This window comes from Antedon mediterranea, chromosome 8 (assembly GCF_964355755.1).
Source record: "Antedon mediterranea chromosome 8, ecAntMedi1.1, whole genome shotgun sequence".
NCBI lineage: Eukaryota > Metazoa > Echinodermata > Crinoidea > Comatulida > Antedonidae > Antedon > Antedon mediterranea.
The window spans coordinates 4,434,213-4,441,361 of record NC_092677.1 but is presented as its reverse complement, the minus strand read 5'-3'; the positions used below and the strand labels follow the sequence as shown (position 1 = coordinate 4,441,361).

General features: G+C 32.9%; 2 long non-coding RNA genes across 2 annotated transcripts; both read right to left on the bottom strand.

Moving 5' to 3' along the window:
• Positions 1–2,259: 2,259 nt before the first annotated feature.
• LOC140056810 (uncharacterized) lies at positions 2,260–2,981 on the bottom strand. Its single transcript, XR_011846828.1, has 4 exons — positions 2,922–2,981; positions 2,725–2,798; positions 2,508–2,583; positions 2,260–2,299 (listed from the first exon to the last, which is right to left on the bottom strand). It is a non-coding gene; the product is annotated as an uncharacterized lncRNA (long non-coding RNA).
• Positions 2,982–4,087: 1,106 nt separating this feature from the next.
• Positions 4,088–4,874, bottom strand: LOC140056812 (uncharacterized). Its single transcript, XR_011846830.1, has 3 exons — positions 4,845–4,874; positions 4,482–4,645; positions 4,088–4,201 (listed from the first exon to the last, which is right to left on the bottom strand). It is a non-coding gene; the product is annotated as an uncharacterized lncRNA (long non-coding RNA).
• Between the last annotated feature and the right edge of the window lie 2,275 nt (positions 4,875–7,149).

Below are 7,149 nucleotides of genomic sequence, written 5' to 3'. Positions count from 1 at the left end.
TTTCTAATAATTTCTATAACATTCTTACAGAAGAGTAATAGGTATAAAGAAATAAATCGATAAGAATATAAATAAAAATAGTGAAATTGTGTGATTGGAAACATAAAACAAAAATGAAAAGTATACCAACCGATATTGCGACGTCGTACGCCAAATACGAATCAATAAGTCGATATGCTTGCCATACAAATATACCCATACATAATACGAATAGTAGGCTCCACATAAGCCGTCCAAACCAAGATTTAGCAGCCGCAATTCGCGGAATTCCGTGAGAGGTTGTCCCAGACACGAATTTAGAAGTTATCTCTTCAAACGTTTCTTTATCACTCATCTTGTTTTTTCAACAACAATCTTCCATTATTGTCGGGTAGATTTAGATTTTGTTTGTAACAGAATTATTGAGATGTGTCGTCTTTCTAAGATATCGCATTCTTAAAAGCCAATTTTTTTTAATAGTTGATGCGTTTCCATGGATACGGTTGTGGGCGTCCAATTACGAGAACTTATTAGTAATCGTTGTATCAAGCAGCGCAGTAGCAACAAAATGAACAAATTGCGACGATCAACACACATCAAGCGTACGTGTACATTAATACAAAATGCTATTATACTATTGACTTTGAGGTTTGCTAATTTGATTAGGGAATTCATAATTATGTATTGGATAGGCCCACTTAATCAACGCCACTTATGTGAGATTAAGACGGTACGGTAGACGGTAGCAGATCAATACGATAGCGTGTCTTTGCTAGCCTAATGCTTTAAAACTAAGCAATTTACTGTGTCCTGAAAAACACTGTTTCTAACTGCACTGCAACAGCCCGCGTAATTTGTTTTTCCAGGACGAACGTGGGAAGAAATCATGAATAATTCATGATTAATTATGACATAATAGAGAACACGCCAACAGCCCTTGACTGGAAAATTAATAGAGGGCACTATATTGTATTAAACTACGCATGCACACTAGAAAGTTTTGAAAGTTTATATGCTAATGCATACATCGTTTGATTTTTGGTAGGTCTCTAAAATTTAGGCTAATTTATTTATTAAGATAATAAGTTATCATCAGGACTTAAAAACACAAGTAAATCTTATTATGAATAGTAAGCTTAACAATTAGAATAGGCTTACTATTCAATTCAACTTTATTTCAGACAAAATGTCCACATGAATCATATAAATACAATTTTGAAAAAATAAAAAGAAATGCAAAGCATTATGTAACAACCGTCATGGGAAGAGGACCATGAATATGATATGTTGACATATAGTGCCTCTCTCCACTTAAAATACATCTTGGAATATAACAATACATATTCATAAAATTTGTAGTATAAATAAATAAAGAAAAATAATGCTAAATAATAATAAAACTAAACGTTATTTAGTATTGCAGAATTGTGTATTTAAAAAAAAATAAAAAACATGCATCGATTGATTTTTTAATTTACAATTTGTAAATAGTTCAAGACAAACAGGTAGGTTGATATAAGGCATAATAACCTCTACAGTCTAAATTAACTATGCAAAAAAAGACCTGTAAAAATTCCAGTATACAGTCTAAAATTGATATCAAGCACAATAAATCATTGTACTAAATACACTTCAAAGTGGACAAAAGTACTCTTTTCTTTGATTATATTGTGTTGTATTTAATAATGATTTCTATTACTTGATCGTCACAAGATTGACTATTCTATTGACGTGCTATTTTTAATTGCCGAACAAATTGTGTACTTTAGTCATCTCCATGTTCCGTTACTATGAAATATACACACATAAATAAACCGTATCCTTCCCTAAAAGAAAGTACTTATAAACTATGTAGCAATTTATTAAATTTAATTTGGTATACAGTGTTACTTTAAAGTTCTATAAAAGAGGAAAATATATTGTGCTAGTTCATAGAACAAGGCCATATGCATGGCTGCAGTCGCGTGCTCAAGTTTACCGACCAACCGACCGACATAGTGAGCTGTAAAATTCCCTAAAATAAAAGTTGGTGTGTATAAATTACATAATCTAATAATGTAAATCTACTGTGTTAAGCCTACTCTTCTTGTCTATAAGACTGAAGTTATATACAAGAAAATAGGAAATATGAGTTTTCCATGCGGTTGCATCAAAGAAACTACAACTCGGGTGAGTTCTGTACTTTGTTCCTCTTCACCATTTTGTTACAACAATAAAGAAGAATATCAATGAAGAATTCGCAAAATTCGACAACAGTTAGCAATGAAAGACCAATATACAGCCCCAGAGTTCCTCCTACGTCACCGAAGAGGCTTTGCCACTGAAATTCAGAATACAATAGGCTATCAACGTAGGCTGTATGTTGACATAGAAACTTTAAATGTTCCATACACTTCACCCCACCCCAACTATCAATAGAAGTACTATCTCAATTTCCAGAGATCTAGAAATAGATGTTTGTGTATTTTGCCATTTTGTGATATATGCAAACGTCGAAAGACCGACTAGATTTGACTGTGTATACTTACTGTATAAGCTGGTACTTCAGATATGGAGACGTACGATAGATCCTCATAATACACGTTCAGACGAGCAAGATTTCGTCTGTTTACACACATTTAAAAAATAATTATAATAAATAGTTACCGTATTATACAAAAAAGGCTACAAAAATAGTTTTTCAGAGATAATAAAATCATTACAACAATTGCATAACAATGCCTCTTTTTTAAACATGCTACTTACTGTGCCGTTTCAAGATCGTATAAATGTTCACTGTATCTTGGATCAAGGACGTAAATACTGTCAAGCAAAGTTTTCTAGAAGATTTAAAATGTTATAGTAACCCAGTAATCAGCATTAGTTATAGTCCATTCGTAATAATGTTTTATTCTATACTGTATTATTAAATACTTCGCACGAAGAACCACCAACAAACCTACCACATATCTGTCAGAAGGCCAAAGTGATTGTGATACGGTCTTTTCATGTGTAATTCCACTAAAAATAACAAAAATAGGAATTATTAGAGGACCTCACCTACATAATATGCCATACGTTTCAGTACAATGATATTGTTTAATTTGTGATAACTATAATTCAATTCAACATAGTGTTATCACCAGAGGCGAGTTTAACTTACCGACAAGCAACTGGGCAATCACATTGCATCACATATTGAGAATGAAGATAATTCACAAATTGGCGGCAGCGTTCTATTGGTAAAACAAAATGTATAGACTTTAAAAATATAATATTTTACTGCAAATAAAAAGGAAAATAGCGCGTTTGGATCCAGTATTCATATTGTATATCAATGTTTTAATAGGTAATAATGGAATATGTTGAGATTTTGAAAAATAGCAATTAGGCCTAAAATGTGCTTACTCCTCGGCTAACGGAATGAGTGTTTATGAATGAAGTATTATTGTTATTAATGCACATGTGTATTTGCATCTTACAAATACTTTTGATGAAGTATTATTGTTATTAATGCACATGTGTATTTGCATCTTACAAATACTTTTTCTGCGAATTCTAGTTCAAACAGTTCGATGAACTCAAGGAACTATAGAATTTGTCGCATAAAGTGATTTGGAATCTGAATAATGAGTACTTTCGATTCAAACGAATACTCTCTTAGTGGAAAACAGGCTTTAAGGTGTTAATTATTGTTTAAACTAGCCTTGTTCAAGATCCAGTAGTTGGCAACGCCGGGAACCATTATAACGCAATGTGTCCACACAGTCGCAAACTTCTAGTAACTTTAGTTGTAAACACGATTTTTGGCAAGCCTATAGAAAATCAATTAAAATTAAGGTAATGATGTGCTCATGTTGGTGTTGTATGAAGAAGATGGTGATAACGATGACTATACAAATATTAATACAAATTGTGACGTATGCCTACCATTTACAGCATGCAATTATAAAAATAAGTATATTATTTTTAACAAAGATATATGCTGCTTAGGCCTGTTATAACAGTAGAGTTCAGGCAAGACAACTAAACGATGTAAATGCTGCAGCGCGTGTTATGGTTAATTTCCAGTTTTAAAATCATTTAATGGCGTTCAAAAGGTGTGCTTTAGAATAAACATGAATGATATAGTTATATTTACAGTAGCTGTGTACACTGTGTCTCCCTTGTAAATCAAGTTCTTCACTCTTGCATCTTCACCTATACAGTTACCATATGGCTGGCCTTTCCGAATCAGTTCGTGCTGTAAACAAAAATATTGTTTGACTTTCTGTAGAACTTCGAAGGTAATTTGAAAAAAGGTGTATCAATCTTAATATTATAAGGAGCTACAGAAGATCTAGAAGCTAAGGTTACATAAGTCGTTTTAATTCACTGTGCGCATGCGGGGACGTTGGGGCTCGCTTCCTCGCTCTTTTCTTGACAGTCATGTTTTTCAGTCACGATTTTAGGTAGTATGTCCTATGTTGTCCAAATGGTATGAAGAAAAACATTCTGCCACGGATGAGAAAGATGATGTTTACCCTTTTGATGCCTAATGACGTAGCTCTGCCTGGTGAGACGGTGATGGCATTTTCTTCTGGAAACGGTGTTTCAAATTGATTATGCACCAACACTTTGATGCCACTATCTTGTCCGAAGATACTAACATATTCATGTTGTTCTGTGTACAGCGTTAGCCATAAACCTTTATCATCAAACAGTAAATAGGTATTAAATAAAATGAATGAATAAGGATATCGATCACAAAATACCCAGCATAAACGCACGTAATATATTCAAATTACGAATAGAATTTAAATGTTTTGTTCGTTATAATTATACATATACTTTGGATCTTTTTTAAAACCTTTGAAAGAATTCTTATAATCGGACAATCAACTTACCCTTTTCGGCACCTGGTTGTGTTACATTGTGAACTATCGCATTTTCCACCTTATGACTATTAAATGTATAGCAGTTACCGTATTTGTCATGTTGAAATAGATGAAAATCCCTGAAATCAAATAAGGAATTCATTTGCGATCAGGCCTGTCACTACTAGTCACAACAAATATATTGCTTTGTGTTTTGTGGAATTAATCTATTTATATGTAAACCACAGTCTAGTTTCACCAACATTTTTTGTTTCAGATTTTGACTGTAATGTCATGTTTGAACATTTTATTGTCTTTTAACTTGTTTTCTATTTAAATTTGATAAACTGTGTACAGGCTTTGATATTGTTGGTTATCATTTCCATTTACATAATATTTTAGAAATGAAAAATGAAAAAAATAAAACTGAAACACAAACTTGTTTATATTTATTTTTTATAATTATTTTTAAATATTTCAGTTTCGTCAAAAACTGGGTGTTTTTGTAAGTATCACGTACTTTTCAATATCACATTTCGTACCAGCATAAGTACACTGTAAAATCATCTGCTGAGCCTGATGTCCTAGTTCCAATAATTCTTCTTGGGTAAGTTTTAGAACATTCTGTAGGTCGCTATAGTCTGCCGTGCTACTGAAGACAAGGAATCTAATCCAGTCTGGTGGAAACTCTCCTGAAACTCGCTCAAATCCCCAATTTTTAAAGTTTTGTTTAAACAATTTTACTGCTGTAGTTATATCAAAACCTATGTCTAATTTGTCTACGTATTGCAAAAACCAGTCATCCGTCCAGTTTGAAGGATCGTGTGTTTGATAATGAATTCCTACAAAAAAATTACTTAAGTTATAGGCCTAATACATATATAATAATATAAATATATAAATTTAAATCTAACATCACTTGCCGAATTGTCAATACCTTGATACAACTGCCGAAAATAATTTTATTTGCTTCAAAATCTTAATTAATCACTTCATTAAGACAGAATAGTTTGTGGCCAATTTGACTTGGGGGCCGAGTTGACAAGGGGTCGAGTTGGCTTGAGAAGTGTTAATTTGAGACCGAGACTTGGAGCCGAGTTGATAAGAGCCGAGTTGGTTTAGGGCCGAGTTTGACCAAATTGGTGTAGAAAGACTACACAAACCTGTATCATTACAGAACATTTCATCAGAGCCATCCCCGCATTCGTCTAATCCGTTACAATCAGCGTAAATGTTAACACATTTCTTGTTATTACAAAGAAATCTTGAGCAATTACCTAAAATCAAATGAAGCATAATGTTGAGAGTAAATACCAATGAAACAAACACATTTGTCATTACATGTTTAACACAGTCATAGGACACACAGGCTAACAGATTAAAAATAACTTACATGAACGTTCATCACTATAATCATAACAGTCTTCTATATCGTTACAAATGTAAGCCTTGTCAATACACTGCTTATTATCACACTGAAATGCAAACTCTTCATTGCAACCTGTAAGGAGAAAAAAAGTAACACTTCTTAAAAGCCATTACTTTAATTTATACTTATGTCATTTATTTGAAAACAAATATTACCTAAGTAGGCTAACATAAACTTTCAAAAGAAATTGAAGATCAACATATAGGGAAAAATTAAATGTATAGGATAATTGATAATGTGTGTATTGCTTAGAATTGTGTCGGTGATAGTGGTAGATCTATGAAGATCTACCAGTCATTCTTTGAATCAATCAATAGATTCATTCATTAATGTATCTTGTATCAGTCTGTAAATAAATGTTTAATAAAAGTAAAATTACTGTACTTTGAAAATTCGTACAACCCTCTTCATCGCTGTTATCACCGCATTGGTTTTTAAAATCGCACGTTTCCTCTTTTGGAATATGTTTACCATTCGTGCACGTAAATACACAAACTATGTCTGAAGACTCGTCCCTGCAGTCTGCGCAGTCACAAAACCCATCGCACTTATAATCATTTGGGATGCAAATGATGTTTCCACATGTAAATTCATTCTCATTACATTGTCCTGCTACAAAAACAACGAGTATCAATTTGTACTAGATTGGCAGTGACATTTTATCTAGGCCTACCACTTACAGCTCCTGTCCCAAGAACCATTTTTCCTATACCAGCAGGTCCTGGGTTATGTTGAGGATGCATAAATTATACATTAATAGGCCTACCAAAAATGTAAAGTAGAGCGTTTATATTGTATGGTTATGGTTTCGGTGCATTTATACAAGCGCTATTAATAAATACCGATATTTTGAACATACACAAATTACATCACCTGGACAATTTGCTTCGTCAGCATCATTCGCAC